The sequence below is a fragment of the Charadrius vociferus genome, unplaced genomic scaffold (genome assembly GCF_000708025.1).
Source record: "Charadrius vociferus isolate BGI_N301 unplaced genomic scaffold, ASM70802v2 scaffold19, whole genome shotgun sequence".
NCBI classification, from domain to species: domain Eukaryota; kingdom Metazoa; phylum Chordata; class Aves; order Charadriiformes; family Charadriidae; genus Charadrius; species Charadrius vociferus.
Window position 1 is genome coordinate 2,097,193 of NW_009650173.1, and position 18,577 is coordinate 2,115,769.

Below are 18,577 nucleotides of genomic sequence, written 5' to 3' on the forward strand. Positions count from 1 at the left end.
CATTCCCTAATTTGCTTGGTGCGATGAAAGCTGCCTCATCTCTTTTTCGGTCTTCTGAAACTAATATCTGTTAAAGACTGCAAAGCATGTTATAGGGCTTGAGATTCAGTGATGACATGGGCCTGTTCTTTTGAAATTATTTTCCATGTATGCAACTGTAATTATTGTTGTATTGGTCCGTATTTCTCTGGTAACCAGCATTTCACAAATGCTGTGACAAACAGTGATGGTGAGAGAAGGCCATTTTGTTCTTGATGAGCTCAACCTCATGAGCAGCTAGTCACATCCTGGGAGGTCTTTTAACATATAGATCATGTAATATTTGTTAGTCTGAATAAATATAGATTTATATGCATATATATATGCATCTCAGTAGTGATAAAGGCAGCTGAAATCCATGGCTGTTTGAAATTGCAGCTTATTTCTACTAGGGACGGAGAACTTAATGCAATTGTTCAGTAGATGAAGCATTAATGAGATCCCCTTAGATAAAATGAATGGCTTTAGCTAATACTCTTCTTCTGAGATGGAAGGGAACAAGTATATCAAAAGGCACCATGTTTAATCTCATCATTTTCATGCACTAAAGGCTTTCATGAGTTAGAAGGTGAAGCTATTTGAGTGGAAAATATGTACATAACAGACGAATGTTTCAGTCAAGTGTTATTTAGGTTTTTTAGAGGGCACGGTTACTTATGATCCTGACCAGCATGATGGATGCACTCAAAAGGGTTAAGCTGAAGCCACTATTATATGAGTCACCTACCAAAATCAAATTGCACTGGAAACAGGGGAAATGAGTAGAATGTGAGAATCACTGTGCACTTGAAAATATGAAAATAATCTTGCGAGCATGGTTTTCTGTAGTGCTAGAAGAGCCATTTCAGTGTTAGACAGAAAATAAACTTCCTTTGAACAGTTGGTAAAACAAGACAAGAGCACTTGGGTGTTTTTTTGAAAGCTACAAAATCCACTTTTTGGATTTAGCAAATGTGAAATTTCTGCCATTATTTTTGCACCAAATCTGGCAAGTCGGTGCATCCGTCTAGCACTGCCTGCATCTGTGACTTCTGTCGGTGATAAATATGAGGTGTCGACTAGAGGCAAAAAGAGAATAAATGTGAGCCGTATAGAAGGGCAGTATGAACATGGCCACAGCTGAGCTCAGTGTATGTAACTGTTGCAGTGTACACAAACCCTGTCTGCGGGGTGATGGATGCAGATTATTAAAGCAAGCCATTAGTAGTAGCTGCCACATTTGATTAATTTAATAACACACTGAACAAAACATATGGGAGCGTATGTGAAGATAGGTACTTTGGCAGAGGTCATAGATACTATGGCTTTGACAGTCTGAAATCTATTAACGCATTGATAGATTAAAATTATCTGCGGAGCAGGAGAAGGAATACATCAGGACCACTCTTATAGGAGAAACAGCACCAGAATATGTATAAAGAGGCTGTGATTCAGTTTCTGTTATTTTCCAATGTTTTTTATACAGTCTTATATTGATACGAAAATAAAATCTTTGTAGGTTCTTATATTATTTTTAGTGTAATCCTTCCTTTCTCTTCCCCTGCCTTTGCAGCATCTGACTTCTTTGCAATAGTAGACAATTTTGCTATGGGCAATGGAAAGCAAAGTAGAGGGACCCACTTCTGCCTGAATATGCCAGAAGTCATAGGTATAGAACCAGATTTTATCTAGGATTTAAGACATCGGAAGAATATCTTAGCTGCCACGCCTGGTCATGTCATTTTATTGGAGAGAACTGAGCTTTTTCTTCAGTGCTTCCCCACTATCTTTTTTAGGATTATACTCTCTCCATGTTGATACTGTTCTGTGAAAACAATTCTCCCTTCTGCCAACTCTTTCTAGAGAAGCATAAGGTGTGGTTCTGTTTTTAAGACACTTAAGCGTTGCACTTAAACTTCTGTTGCATTTGAAGAGTATAAGATTATTCTTTCCTTGTTTAAAGCCCCTTCCCCTCTGATCATGTCACTGGGTGGGGTAAAAGCTCTTGTCCTATATAAAAACTAACTTTGTTTCATTGATGATGACAAGCACCATATTTGCAGTGGTTGATTTTCGCATGACATCGCTCTAGGACAGCTTAAAAATTTTGCCTAATGTAAGTGTAGGCTGATGTTAGACATGCCAGGCCCGACCCAAGGAGCGGGCAGCATGCCTGAAACCCTGCCTTTTTGTTGCGGGTCTGTCATCTAAAAGCTGAACATCTCCACCACCTCCTTCCACAGACCCTCACCTCTCCAGTGCTTCCTATGATGGATGAGTTGCTTCTTTCCACCTCACATTTTCTTCAGAATGGTTGATTTTGTGGCATTTTACCATTAAATTATTCATATTTGCTCACAGTTTAACATGATTGTAACATATGCAGGGCCAAAATATAGACTGAACAGAGCTGGCAAAAGACAGAACTGGATGGGGTGCCTCTGTTATATAGTTCTTAGTATCGGCTAACATGAAGTAGCGACCCTTTTCTGGTTTTGTTGTGAGGGAAATGCAGAATATTGTTGCAGAGATTTCCTATTTATTTTTTATGAAGAAGATGCAGGTTTTGCCCTGCACTTTGTAGCTCTGGGAAGTGAGACAAGGATAAACAGTTTAACCAGAGAAGAGGAAAAAATATTTCTGTTGCCTCGGAGTGACCCAAATGAAAATAGGATTTCTGAAATCACAGGGAAAAAAAAAGCTGTACTTGATCCACCTAGAAAAAAAGCTGTACTTGATCCACCTAGGAATTAGAGCTTGTATAAGGATTCATAAGGTTTTACATGATTCCTCCTTTTATAATCTGCTTATGTGGGGTTTTTTGTGTGAGAAATAGTTTGATTTACAACTCATGAAAAAGCTATGTGATATTTTAATAACTTTTTTAAGAACACTGTAGAACAGATGGATACTTGTGGTTTTTCCACTGGAGTCAGTGGAGCTATGCCATGAATAAACTGAGGCCAAAATTTTCTTTTAACTCGTTGGGATGTTAAAGGTAAAGAGCCTTTAACCTATCAAACAAACAAACAAAAAAGTCTGCAACATTGACAAAAAAATGTCTTGGGGGAAAAAAAAAGTATATATGTGAGAAGAGCAATATGCTCCCCTGGTCTACCTTTCATCTTAAAAAAAAAAAAAAAACAAAAAAAAAAAAAACAAACAAAAAAAAAAACAAAAAAAACCCAACCAACCCCAAAATAACTGTATCTACAAATTTAATGGTATATTATGAACACTCTTATTGCTATTAGCTGTTTATACAATTAACTGGATTAGAATCTGAATATCAATTTAAAGACTTAATTGCAAACTTCTCAAACTTTATTGCCAACCCTTCTAGGACCAGGTTTAAATCTGGAAACCTCCAGGGGCAAACAGGTAAAAGGGGGAAAACAGCAATAGGGTGGGATTTTTGGCGTGACCTGGTTGGATGAATAGCAGTGGAGGCACAGGAATCCAATTCAGAAAACCAGGCAATTAGGTCAACAGAGGCAGTCTCTACCAGTGCTAGCTACAGGAAGATATGGGTCTGGTCTTTGTGGCTTGTATGACTTCTTAAAGTTGATGGCCTACATGGGAGATGAAATTAAGTGTGTACAAAAGGCATTGTTCAACATCCTAAAAGCAGACGCTGCTGAGGTGGAAAGCCATCTAAGTGTAGCATTTCAAGGTATTCATCATTCCTGAGGGCACTGATATTATAAGGGTAAAATACTGTATAGATGCAGCTGGATCCATATCTCACACAGAAAAAAGCAGAGGGCCCAATTCAACAAATACTTACTAATAAGTATAATGGTTATTGATCTGAGGGGTTCTTGTGAACCTGCCTGCTGTAGGAACAGAGCTAGTGCTAAGCATCATAAGATGGTTAGTTTTCCAGCTGTTACATAAAATAATGGGCCTAGGAAAGACAGGGAGCATTAATAATACCTGCAAAAATAACAATGACCCCTTGGGATAGAAAGAGGAATAGAATAACCCTTCTTCTGTTTGCATGGAATGTTACTGGCATTCGTTCTAGCCGTTGTTTGTTGAAGGGGTTTCCAAATGCATATTGGCAGTATTTTGGCAGTAACTGAGAAGCAGCGTTTAAACTAAGACTTGAATGGGGCCTCATTTTTTTCCCCCTTTTTCTCTTTTGTAGCCACTAAAACTACTTATGGTATAGAAGCAGATTATTGAAAATCATATTGTTGCCTTTAAAACTGTTAGCCCTCTCTGAGATCAACAAGTCTGGGCACTTTTGTTTTTCTGTTTGTTTGTAAAATAGAACCATCACTGTATGAAGTGTGTACCCAACATAACAAAACAAAGGATCTCTAGAAAAATAAAATCAAGTGAGGTCTGTGAATAACAGCTCAGTTTTTGAAAACTTGAAAAATATCTGAGTCATCCTTGGTTTGCCTGTCAAATTACTGGCACATGGAGATGTTAACGATTATATTTATTATGCGTTTGCTCTATTTTCTCCAGCCGTTTAATTTGTTTTGTCACTTCTTTGGCTTTTATTACACTTTATCTCTTTTGTTGTTTTTTTCCAACTTTATGGCCAACTAAAACATTAGATTATTACTGTGGAGATGTAGCACAGATGGTTCAAATCCTGGGCTCAGCGCATGGCTGGAAGGCAAGTCGAGAGGGCTGAGATGAGGATGTCTCTCTCAGGTGACAGAGCATTTACTAAGGTGCTCCATGGAAGCTTCTTCCTCCATCTGGTCGTGTGTAGTCCCAGACCTTTTCCTCAGTCCTGGGCGGAGCAGGATGGGAAGCTGAACCTCCTCAGCTGTGTTTCTCCCTTCTTGGATATGCTGCCTTTTCACTTATGCCAGTACAATGTGCGATGTCTTTCCCATCCGTCTACAAGAGAACTTCCTCAGTTCTCATGAGAGGAACCTCTTAATGTGAGGGGAAGGGATGGGGACTGTACTTCTGTACGTTTTACTGTCAAACGCTTGTGAATAAAGCTTGCAGGTTCAGCCCTCTGGCAGAGAAAGGTACCTGTACATTTAGCACGTGCAAGGCAAGGTCCATTCAAGGCTGCGAGGAGAACTTTACATGGGGCACCTGTGTTTCATAAAAAAAACATTTGTATTCTATGATGTGGATTTAAAATAATCCAAGCAAACCCCTCACATAATTTAAAATCACAAAATTCATACTGCTTTTTGTACTGGGAAGGTTTTTTTATTTTGTGAGGCAAGCTGCTGAAAGAGTCCTGTTGAGGAGGGAAGGAAAGATGTTTGGGTTTTTGCAGCAATTTTGCCTGCTGTTCTCAGTTATTATCTGTGAAGTTGTGAAATTCACTTAAATCATTTTAGTCATCTCTTGGCTGCAGGAAACGTGTGATTTGGAGATATAAAGAATTACGAATTTGTTGAAGAGTTTAGTATCAGCCCGGTGAATATTATGTTTTTATACAATTTCTGCTGACTTTATTGCAGCCAGAGATGTACTCAGTTTTACAGGGCTTCCAGAGAGATTGATTACTATTTCTTTAAATACTAAAAACAAAGAATGCAAGAGGGTACTGAGGAGTTTCTAAAAGAGCAAAGAAGCTCCAAGAAATGCTCTTCAAATTTATTTCCTCTTTTGACACGCTGAAGTCTTGTTTAAGTCACTGGTTGGTTTGACTTCCATAGACTCATGCAGGAAACGTACTGAACTAGCATATTGAGCATATTCCCAAGTTTTGCCTGAGAAAACACCAAAATTACCTTGACAGCATTCACCCATTATTTTTCTTGGTAAGATTTTGAAGAAGTATTTTTCCAGTTCTGAACAGTCGAGGTCTTTATTTTAAAAGGGTGTTTTGGAGGGTGGGGTAGGTGTAGGCTCGTCTGCTCACTGCGTGGCTGAACTAGCTGCAGTTATAAAATGCCAATATGTGGCACCAGCTTTTGCCAGTAAGCTGTTTGGAAAAAATTAACAGGAAATGTTCTCAAAATGCAGCTGTGCATAGCATTATAATGCCTCAGAATTTAAATACGAGATCAAAACCCTGCTCCTGTCCTTGCATTGTTCAAATGCTATTGTTATTACAGATGATGGAGTAGATGAAGAGCTATGGGTGTTTGTTAATACGTAAGGCATATTTGGCATTTATGTAACTCTTATTCTGCATGTTGGGTGCTCTCTACTGTGTGTCTGTTGAAGCCATAACAGAGAGTCCTGCGACAATCTCTGTTTAAGTCTATTTGTACCGCCCGCAGTTTGTCTCTTTCCCAGTGCAGTAGCGTGTGGCCCCTCAGTTCTTGCTTTTGTTTTAAGCCAGGGTTGTACCACGAGCACAGTTCAATCCCACAAATAGTTGCACCGGCACAACTGGTTAGTCAAAAACAAGCAGTGGAAGAAGGCACTTTTCACTTTTTTTAGGCCGTTAAGTCTTTTTAGCTACCCAATGTTTCATGGTATGAAACAACAACCTGAGGGAACTATCTCATAATTATGTTAATCGTTAATGATTTTCACAGTTGCATTTAACCCAAAATGAAGTCCATGCAGTGTATAAATCCTGCTTGAAGGGCAGACAAAGATCTTGAACAGCTAAGAGCTTTCTGCTGGCCCTCCTATACGTAGAACAACCGTGGCACTGGCAGCAGCCAAAAGAGATGGTTCACATATGGCAGTAAATCAGTCAACAATGATTCAGTCATTAACCTTTTGAGAAAATACTATGGGACAAAAATATGTAGTTTCAGTTAATGGCATCGCACAAATATCCACTATCCATACCTTACACAGATTTACCAGCCAGGACTTGGTGGACTGCAGCTTAATTTAGTCTGAGCTGCAGACAATAGATTCTGGTCTTTTCGTGGGTTGGATAATAACACAATGGGAAAAACCTCATTTAACAGTAAGCATATGTTCAGAGTTGTACGTGTAAAAAGTATTGTATATATCTGGAAAGCATGAAATTAGAAGCAGTCTGAAAGTATACGATTGTCAGAGTGAGTCTGAAATGTGAACTTCCAGCAACTTTTCCCTTAAATACTGAGAGCCTTTCTCCTTTTTTCTTCTTTTCTTCTTTCCCTTTTAGTGATTTTTAATGCTCTCATGAATTTCAGATGAAGTCTGCTTAAGTGGTGGACAGGTGTAACTTATCAGCAGACAAATGGGGAATAGCACAATCATTAATCACAAAGCAGAAGCCCTGGGCATGGAGTCAAAGTGCATTGTCTGCCAAACAGATTTCTACAGATTACTCGATAACGATATTAAGATTGATCACACAGTACTGATCTTTTAGGTGATGTGAGCTGACCTACTTTTAAAGGGGGTTAATTTGCAATTTCACTGTAGCAAATAGAGATGTTGGCTTGTGTAATGTAATTTACTAATAGGATTCAAAACATGCACAACCTTAACCCTATTTTGGGAAGAAAGTATGCGATCAATTCACTTTGTCAGTCCTCTTTTCTACAGGGAGGAATCGTTTTTGCAGAGATCAGGTTTTCAGACATTATTATTACTACACTGAAGAAACACATAGTAAACAAAAAAGATGTAAAGACCCACTACACTAACCAACATACCATAGAACAATGCCTGCTCCGACCTGCGCCCCAATTTAAACACGCAAAACAGTGGGAAGAGAAATTGCTACCAGTCCTTCTTTACCAATGAGGCATGGAGGCATGGAGAGCTGGTCCCACAATTTGGCTGTGCAGCTCAACTTTGTCTCTTGCCTGTCCCACCAGAATGCGTGGGGAGAGCTGGGCATCAAAGCACTGTAGTTTGAGGTAAGCGAATCTGGGGACACCACCATGCACGCAATAGCTGTGTGGTGGCGTTGGGCTTCTCTGCTGACCTGTCTGCCGTGTGTCACACCAGCCCACCTGCAGCTGCGCTGCTGTCCACAGTTGTGCTGCTTTGTAGTCATCGTGTGCTCTGGGTATAACATATTCTGAGTTACAACTGAGCTGCCCAAACAAGAAGGGCAGAGCAGGTCCAGTGACAGCAGCAAGGGTCAGCCACGAGTCCAGATCACCAGACAAGTATGTTGCCACAAAACAGCTCCTAGACCAGAATGGTGCAAGAGCAGCCACAGCAAAGCTCGGGCAAGGAGCCAGGGCAAGGGCTGAGCTTGCGTGCAGCTCCCTGGACAGCAAACACTTGGGTACATGGAGGCCCCAGGGGAGGTTCCTCATGGCAATTAGAGCCTGTTGGTGTACACTGAAGTTCGTTATAAAGCTGTCGTGTTTATCCATATGTGGTTCTTTGTGAAGACAGAAAGATGAGTGTCTTTCACCAACAATAAGAGGACGTCCTCCTGGCTAAATCCGAAGTTTCTGCTGCAGTGCATGGTGGGTTGTAAAAATTAATCATGGGCAAAGCGGTAAATGTTCTCTTGAATGAATTATTGAAATATCTGAACAATGCTAGCATGGTCTAAATCAGAAACATGATACTGACTTTAAGACTGAAGATATTTTATATGATTAAAAACTAGATTTTTAAGAAGGAAAGTGTTAAGGAGAAGATGTTAATTTTTAGTAGTTGTAGCAAACTAGTTCTTGCTTTTGTATCGTTCCAGTCCTTTGGAATTTGAGGGGAGGGAGGAGAGGACAGGTTTTGTTGTTTCACAAGCAAAGTTTGCTCAGCTAAGATTTTGCTTTGTTGTCGCTTTTCTGTAGTCATATGACCAAGCACGCAGTTACTTAAACAGAGTCACTTCATGCCAGCAGGAATAGCTCAGGGAGGACAATAGACCTAAAGGAGCAGTTTGAAAATTGGGGGTTGGGCAACCAGTTGCCTGCTGTTATTTATGCGATCAGTTCTAAAGGGTCTGCCTCTTCCAAAACATGCAGTGTGAGATTTCAGATGCCTAAATTGTGGTTGTAGGTATGTTCTGTGGGCCATGTGGCTAAAGCATAAGTATTGCGATGCTGATGATTTTGACAGTTAAAGTTCTTTTTTGGATCTACGCCAAAGGGATTTTGCTGCAAAGTACTGTCTTAATTAAAACAGAAATCTCTCTCTCAAGAGACGGTGAGGGTTTTTTTTAGAGCGCACGAGGAGTCTTGTGAGTTGGAGCTCTGTTCAGTAAGTGTCTGAAGAACTTCCCTGACTTCCCAGAGCCCCACCAGGTTGCAGCCACCTGTCATCTTTTACAGGCACCATCCAACCCGCTCACTGTTATCTGTTGGTGCTTGAGGGTCTGGATTTGTGTGGCTGAGCCTGATAGCATTTCGTAGCTCTTAAAGTCAAAAGCACCGTGCTGACTTATGAGAAGCTCTGCTTGCTCATGTCCATCACCGTGCCCAGCTGTGTGCCGAGCCGCTTGCTGGAGCTTGGGTGGCTTGGGAAGAGCAAAGCCACCCTGTTTGAAACCTGCTGGCATGCTGCCGCCTGCAGCTGCGGTGGAGGAGTCTCGGACGGGGGCTCCAGGCTGGTCTGCATGCAGAGGTTACGGGTTTTCTCTCTGCACCTTTCTTTCTTTTGGAAATAGCTTCAAGGAATTAAATTGAAGGAACTCAAGGGATTAATGGAAATTCATGAAACACAAAAATGAACACCCTCTGTTTCAAGTAGAGGTGTGTTCTCTATGATCAGCTCTGTTTTCTTTTTCTGTAATTTTTCTTTTTAACTATAAATAGAAGACAAAAAGATCATTGCAGCAGGAGAAAAATAACCAAGCTGTCCTCAGTTAGAGAAGCTAGTCTTGTTTTGGTCACCATAGAAATGAAAAGCTCTAAAAAAATGCATCTGGAAGCAAACTAGTTCAGGAAGGCAAACTATTAATTGTGAATGTATTTAAACACATTAAATGGACGTATAGAAGATAGACATACCAAACTCCAGCCGTGTTTTTGTTTACTACTTTAGAATAAATGCTGCTCTTCAGCTTCTAGCAAAACAAAAAAGGGTAAATCTATTCCCCATGTGTCCTGTGAGTCCTGTGGGCAGAGGAAAATTTCCTGCATGGAAATACAGCTCTGCTCACGAATTACTCCTTCAACAACTTTTCCCTTCTAGGAATGTTGCAGGCAGGATGCTCTGGGAGCCAGTGCATACCATAAATTTTCACCTAATCGTCCATGTACGAACCAAAAAGAGACACGTCAGGGAGAAATCAAATATTTTAAAGGACTATCAAGGTGGCTGGCAGTTATGTTTTACATTTTAAATTTTAAAATGATTAAATGTTTTTTTTTCTAGTTCATAAAAATGTTAGGAGTATTCTTTGCGTATTGTGTATTCTAATCACCCATGTAAAATTCTTACCTTATTTAGTAGAGCAGCACCTACTGGAAATGGGAATTACTTTGGTAACTGTTACGTGGAATAATATGCATTGCTGTTGTTCGTACTGATAATTAAATTATTTTTTTCTAATTGGCAAAAATAGAAAAAATAATATTTCATAACTTGTCTTTTTTGATAAAGAATTTGAAATGCTCTGCTTTGTTAGGTGACTCCCACGAAAGCATATTTTTTCCAAAATACATCATAATAGAAAAGGCCACTGTTTTTTTGACTTGTCAGGCTGTTTTAATTTTAGAATGTACTTTAATGTGAAAAAGGAGAAAAAGCTGTTTTAAAGTAGTTAGCTCATGTGAAATTGAACAATGCATTTAAAATATTTAATTTCAACTGCAGTGAAAATGTTCCTAAATTGGTACTTGTGTATGAAGTTTTTAAAGTTCTGTTTTACCCTCAAAAGATTAATTTTTCAGAGTTGTTTTCCCTTTTCTGATGCAGAGCCAAAAAACTCTTTATGTAATATACCTAACCACTGGCATAAGCTAATGTTTTCATTTGTTTTTCCAAGAAAGACATAAAGCATTTTAAAGCATTTTGAACCAAGGCCTCCTTGCTCTTGAAACCCATCGGACCCAAAACCTTAAAGGTGGTGTTCTGGCATCGATCTCTTTTAGGTGATGCAGCATACAGCTTTACTGCTGCAGGTTGTGCTTTACGAGAGGACAGGGAGGGGTGATGCCTGGCAGCATGAAGCTGGACATAGGTTTGGACATGACTTAGAACTTGTATAAAATAAGTATTACCAATTTTCCTCCCCCCCCCAATATTTATATTAAATGCTAAAAAGTACTTTGCTCTTTGTTAATGACGTGTGGATCATTGCACATGACACAGTAATTCTTTTTGGATGGCTTTTTGCAAAGACAATGCTTTCTAAATGCTTTTCAAGAAAAGAAAAACTCTCCAGTCCTGTAAGCTACACTTTATATGAGCACAGAAGAGATTTTATGTAGGTCGGAGTACTGCGTGGCATAGCTGCCCATTGCTCTCAGATCAACCAGGTGAAGACTGGGGCAGCTTTTCTGTGCACAGGCTGTAATACATCATTCAGATTTCTTAACAGTTCAAATCCATTTTCGCCCCAAAAGCACTTATCTGTACAGAATAGTGGTGAAGAGAATAATGCCACCACAACAGGCGCTTTACTGTCTTGAGTGCAGAAAACCTTACCCAGGAAGAAAGTAGGCACCAAAATGACTTTTGAGTCACACCAGTATCAAAACCCCATGTGTGGTCCTAACCGTGGCTTCAGCCAACACGTTTCCCTCATAGCCAGCCCTTGGGGGCTCAGGGAGCCCGGCTGCAGCCCCAGGCTCAGCTCGGTCACCGGCCCCCGCACCCCAGTGCGAGCACGCGGGAGGCTGGCTTGAAACCTCATGTCCTTTGCCCTCCCTTGCCCGAGCAGTTGAAGCCCTAGGCCTCCTGCCTCTTAGCCGAGTGATTTATTGCCTGGTCTGTAGGGTTTCTGCAATGCCTCTGCTTCTGAAGGCTCATAAAAACGCTTTTTCTGTCGGGGAAGGTATGGATGCCTCACTGGGAGAGCAGCCCATGGGGGCCTGTGGCTTCATGGGTGGAAAAGACATTGTTAGCTCATTCCACTACCTCCCCCTCACCCACTTCCCATCTCATTCATGTCCAGCAGCATTTCTACGGCTAATTAACAAAGGTAGGAACAATATTAATGCGTCCTTGCGAGGTACCTGGCGTGTCTGCAGTGTAAGACTCTTGGTGTCAGCAGCCATGAGCTGGCAGATACAGAGAGAAAAATGCTGACTTACACCCTGTGCAGATCCTCGCCATCAGTGATGCTGTTCATAGACACTCTGCTGTTTAGTTGGGGGGTTATATTTTTTCCTAAACCCGCAGCGCTCTGTTGGCTTCCAGTGCCATCTAGTGGGCTCTGATTTTATTGCTGTAGTAGATAGGGTTCCAGTAAAGGCATTTCAAGCCTGTACTTGTGCATTGACAATAATATTCCTTTTTATATGCCGCTTCGTCCCTCAGGAATGATCCATTTACAGATGTTTATATGCTCGTCTCTGATATTTAAGGTAGATATAACCTAGAAGTTGAAACATGTAATAGAAGAGTAAAGAGAACTATAAGTTTGCAAGTAGATTGCATGACAAATACTTGTCTTTTTTTAAATGGAGACTTCTGAGAGAGCACAAATGTTTTTCTAAATAGTATAGCTGCTTGTTTGCACTTGAAAGTACTGTCTCTGTATTTGCACATCATCTTCTCCATGTATCTTTTTAGGTAAGTGGTATAAAAATTGTATTCCCAATTCATAACACTTAATGCATTTTGAACTCGCAATGTAGACCACTTCCACATTTTAAAATGATCATCTAGATCCCTTCTTTTCTTTTCTATGTACTGGTTTGGTTCCCTCACTGCTTAAGCAGGCTTAAGGCTTCTGTAATTACAAACTTTTTTTGTGGTTTTTTTTTTTGGCGGTTGTTTTTGGTTGGTTTTTTGTTGGTTGTTTTTTTACTTCTGAAATATGTTGATGAAGTATTGAGGGAAAACAATATGTAATACCTCAAGGTTTATGGGTGAAGTGTGGGATCTGTTATCTAAATTTGTTTTCAGCTGTTGGCCCAACTCCCTTGACTCTGTGCTTATATTGATACAACAAAAGTATAAACTCTAACTTCTTTAGTCCTCTCTGGGGGGGTTACTTAAAGAGGCTTTGTGAATGCACCACCAGCTACTCTTACGTATCATCCTCGCTGTACCTCCCCAGGAGCTGGGTGATGCTACTGGGACCCCTCGTCCTACTGGCCCGAGCACTAAGCTGTTCAGATGCAGGGATGAGCCACTGGCTCTGGCGCTCACCACCTCCCCAAAGCTGGATAGTCCTGCAAGAAAGTCAGCTCTGGGATGTTTCTATTCTGCTAACCCTGACCCTGGCTCTGGTCCTGCCCAGTGCAGTTTTACAGGCAGTATTGGCCAAGGAACTGTGGTTGCGGTACTGGTGCTTTCTGTATAAACTCCATGATGACACCTTCTCTGTGCCAGCCGCAGGGAGGGGGATGGCTTTTTGCAGCATCATCCTGTTCTTTAGGTGGAAAAGAGAGCATTGCTTAGAAAGATTCTGTGACTTAATTATGTGTCCTGTTTGCTCTCTTTTGCTTTATATGCATGTGCATTCACTCTCTTTTTTCAGGTAAAAGGCAGTTCAGGTAAAGCTGTTTTAGTGCACATCATGCTGCTTTAGAGTCCTTTCTGCATCTGGGCCTTGGGTGGGTGAGTGTTTAAGGCACTTGGTTACTTCCAGTGTGAATGGGTGAGCACCGAGAGTGTCATTCTTCACCACATCTGAGGATTCACAGTTCTGCCTGTTATGCCTAAACCCAGAACTTCCGATACGCCCTAAAAGGCAGGTGTTGTACTGTGCTCTTGACCTTTCCCTGTAGAGCATTGTCTCTTTGGTATGTCCAAGCTTCATGGAGAGGCTCTTGAGTTGGCACTGTGATGACTGTGGTGATTGGGATAGCCTTGGGGCTGAGCCCGTGAAATGCACTAAGGCGGTAGCTGGCACAGTGGAGGGGACGTGCAGGGTGTTTGGGCCTTTCAAAGGCAGCGAGCAGTTTCCCAAATGCTGCCGTACGCTCCTGATGGAGTCCCTAAGAGAAGTTTGTCTGAGCTGCGCTTAGGCCTGTGCCTGCAATGCCAGCGCTGGCTCAAACGCTGCAGTGAGAGGGGTGGTGAGAAATGCTTACTGTGTTTGGAAACAACCTTTCATCTTTCTTTGAGACTTGTATCAGATATATACTTTTAAAGACCTATTTCAAAATACCCTGCCATTTGCTTATGACACAGAAGCAAATTGGGAGTTATGAGAAGCTTAATTTTCTCCACTGGTGCCGTTGTGGTAACTAAGCAGAAAGGGAGGACTTTCCAGTCTCAGTGTTTGCAAGTTTATTACTGATGGAGGAGTAAACAATGTCCCCTGGGACTTTTATGAAGAAGATGAGAAGAATGAAGAGCTACAAGCGTTAGCATTTTAGATGCATTAAGCTATCTAGACCACATGTGAAAAATGTCATTGCCTACTGAGCAGTTAATGTGCCCATCAGTTATGGCACAAAGTGTTCTGTCTCTTGGAAACCAGAGGAGACAGAATTCAATATCATTCAGGTGGCCTGTAATTGCTTTGTTTTACACAACACTGCATGAAGTGACTGAGTCCTAAAGTTGAAAGTGTTGCAATAAAGATCGTAAACGGATTTGCATGTGGAGCAAAGAACACTAAGTGCCTGAAACTTGGTCTCAAGAGATTTTTTTTTTAAGCACATTTCAATTTACTGGTAAAGGTTTTTTTCCCCCCCCCAGTAGTTAGTATGCTGCTTCCTAAGTGGTGAAAAAAAAAAAAAAAAAAAGAAAAAATTGTGTATGTATGCACTGGATACCATATATATATATATATTTACACACACTAGAGTTTGCTTTGCAGTTAAGATGATAGCCATGTGACAGTATGTTGTGGCATTAATAACTATATCAGAAATGGAGATGGTAGTTGTCACATAGTCTGCAATGATTCAGCTTCGGATTTTTAGCTGAGCTGTGCATAATTTCAGGGCTTTGCTAGGTTTTTTTTTTCCCCACCCCAGAAATTCAGTATCTGTGGCCCTGAGAATGGCAGATACCTCTAGAAGGAGAGTTAATTGATTTACTCATATTATGACTCATGGTTGAGGACCTGCTCTACCCATTGTCTTTCTGCCGTGCTGGTTATGGTTTAGGTGTGTTGGCCATACAAAGAAGAGCATCCTAAGTTAGGGCAGGCATACTGTCAAGTAGGTCCCAAGCAGTACTGGGATGGCTAGCATTTAAAGAGGCCATACGTTCACTGTGTTGACTTACGCGCTCTGTGACCCTTCCAAGGAAAAGCTGTTCTGATATACAGCTTTATGGGCTGTAAGATCACGATTGCTGTTCATAGAATCATAGAATGGTTTAGGATGGAAAGGACCTTGAAGATCATAGAGTTCCAACCTCCCTGCCATGGGCAGGGACACTTCCCACTAGACCAGGTTGCCCAAGGCCACATCCAGCCTGGCCTTGAACACCTCCAGGGATGGGGCCTCAACAACCTCTCTGGGCAACCCGTTCCAGTGCCTTACCACCCTTAAAGTGAAAAACTTCTTCCTAATGTTTAATCTAAACCTGCCCTCTGCCAGTTTAAAGCCATTCCCCCTCGTCCTGTCACTACATGCCCTAGTAAAAAGTCCTTCCCCAGCTCTCCTGTAGGCCGCCTTTAGGTACTGGAAGGCCGCAATGAGATCTCCCCAGAGCCCTCTCATATCCAGGCTGAACAGCCCCAGCTCTCTCGGCCTCTCCTCAAAGGAGAGGTGCTCCAGCCCTCGGATCATCCTCATGGCTCTCCTCTGGACGCGCTCCAGCAGGTCCATGTCTTTCTTACGTTGGAGACTCCAGAGATGGATGCAGTACTCCAGGTGGGGTCTCACGAGAGTGGGGTCTCACGAGAGTGGAGTAGAGGGGCAGAATCACCTCCCTTGACCTGCTGGCCACAGTTCTTTGATGCAGCCCAGGATCCTGTTGGCCTTCTGGGCTGTGATTGCACATTGCTGGCTCATGCTGAGCTTCTGGTCAATCAGGACGCCCAGGTCCCTCTCCTCAGGGCTGCTCTCCAGCCATTCCCCACTGAGCCTGTATTTGTGCTTGGGATTGCCCCGACCCAGATGTTGGAGATATCTAGCTGGTTTGTACGCCAGAACATTGAATTGCTCCATAAATTCCCATAGCTTCACATTGTCAGTGGAGAAAGAGTTAGTTGCTTCACTTGGGTACTGTAAATTGTCCTTCAGGAAAGTCTGTCTCTGTCCGTTGGTGTGAAGGTGCCCAGCTGACTTGTCCTGCTGAGCCAGACCGCTGGTACAGGCGTTGCAGCGCCTACTCTGCTCAAGCTAGGCAGGCTCGGTGCTCTTGGTCTTAAGTGAAGACAAAAGGATTAGCAATCTTTGCTGAAACACCACTGTTTGCCAACAAACTAAAGCAGGGATTACAGAAAGGTGAGTTAATCTGCCTTTGTGTTTCTAAAAGCAGGTACAAAAAGCGAGTGATGCTATGGCAGGCCAGAGCGTGGCAGTAGGCACTGTCTCTTTGCAAGCAGCCCAGCACCACTGGAGCAGAGATGCTCGGTCAGGAGACAGCTCTTTGCAGGCGAGCAGCGCGCCTGGGGTGCCTCGTGCCGCTGTTGTACACACTGAGACACCTGCCTCGAAACAACTGCTTGGAAATAACGAGCATTTTTTCTAGTGAGAACAAACAGCTAAATGCCAATGGACGTTTATTGGCCCAGAGACTGCCTTCAATTATTGGTAAGCAACTCCTAGCTTGTCATCTCCAGGTAACTACCTCTAGGTCCACTTCAGTTTTAGAATAGGTGTTTTTCATGAACACATTGGTCGCTTCTAGCTGGCTGCGACACATTACTTACAGTCGCATTTCTACAGCATCAGCTTTGCTGAGCGGCTCCCCTAAATGCTGAACTTATCTGTGCAATTATCAGTGATGTTCTCACACTTGCAGCGTACCCAAATAGTCTTCTAGCAGCATAACACATCTGCTGAAAGTTTCACAAAATCTCAGACTTTTTGAAAGCTCATTTTTAACAGTTTTTCCCTTTATGTATCACCAGGCTTTAAAATGTGTTCTTTTAAATAGTTTCTCTTTTATTAAAAAAAACAACAGCAGCAACAAAACCTGCATGAGAGTAACACAGGGTTATCTGAGTAACCTTAAGTTACCCTGTGATTTCTAAGGAACAACAAACTGGCAAAAACCTTAATACAAATAATTTTCAAGTGGAAAGAATGACTGGCTCTAGTAGAATCCAGCTCACTCCAGGCATCCCATTAGCCTGAACAGGAGTAAAAATGTAAATAAGAGGGTGACGTGACTCCTTATGTTGATACGTGTGTGGATTTTGTGGTGTACATAATCATATTAGTTGAATAGAATCTCATACAAGTACAAATTTCATAGTAAAGATGTCTTTATTCCAAAATAATAATAATAATAATAATGTGTTAGCCAGACAGCTACAAAACATCTACACAAGACTTTGGTAAGAAATATTCATGGTAGCTTTTTCATAATTCCATAGCAAACAAAAACAACGAAGGAAACCTAAAAATGCAATCAAACTAGATTTTGTTTAAATTGAATGCTGCACATAGAGTCCTACTGTACATTTGTTAAGCCCCTAACTTTTCTTTTATATTATGTGTAAAGATTCTACAGTTTGTATGTTAGAAAAAAAAACCCATACACACAATGCTAAAATCTGATAGTTGACGTTTACAAAACTGGAGTGACATCTGTGCTTTCAGTTCAGCAGTATTACCCAGGTGATGAGATAAGAGAGAGAACAGTTCTCACTTTTATTGACTGATAATCAGTGGCTATTACACTACTAGAAAGTTTCCAGTAACAGTGCAATACTTCTACATATTGTGTATCAGAGCTTTTTTTGTTTTCTGAATAGAAAATCAACCTCTTATTTTTTCTTCATTTGTTTTTGTTTGTGTTTTTTTTTTTTACAAAATGTAACAAGCTTAAATATTTCTCTTGTATCAAGTTAGAAGACAGACAAGTGACTTGTAAAATGTTTCAACAGAAAAACAGCGTGAAAAGCTGAACCTAAGCAGGAATGATCACATATTTCTGACCCAGTGCAATCTATGTTGTCATCGTGTGTATTAACAAGGTGGGGGAAAACATATTTCCAACATTCGTACCTTTTATGAGCCTAAGAGAAATGACTGGAAATCACACTGAACAGCCTCCTAAGAGAAATAAGAAGTATATGGAGGAACAAGTTAGTAAGAAAGAGCCCCAGTGAAAGGAATGCCAGATTGTTTTCATGGACGGTTTTGTGGGCGCATTCAGAAAGATGTTGTGTATTTCCTACATCCCTAAAAGTGTATTTGGACTATGTAACCTTTGGCAAAGGGAGTAATTAAAAGACAAACAGCTTGATGAACTGGAACAAACAGGAAAATAACTTAACATTGGTTTTAATTGCTTATTTGCAGAAACAGGCACGGTTTTGCAAGATTAGCTGGAAGAAGTGCTAAGGGCTGATGAGATAACATAGTCCATAAACTCATAGCATTTTTTTCCCATTCAGGAGAAACTTTCTTCTTCTGCTCCCTCTGCCCCAAGCTCTCACAAATCCAAGCCTGCAAGAACCACTCCGACACACATTTCAGAGTCAAAGGTTATGTTTTGAATGATTAGCCTCAGCTGG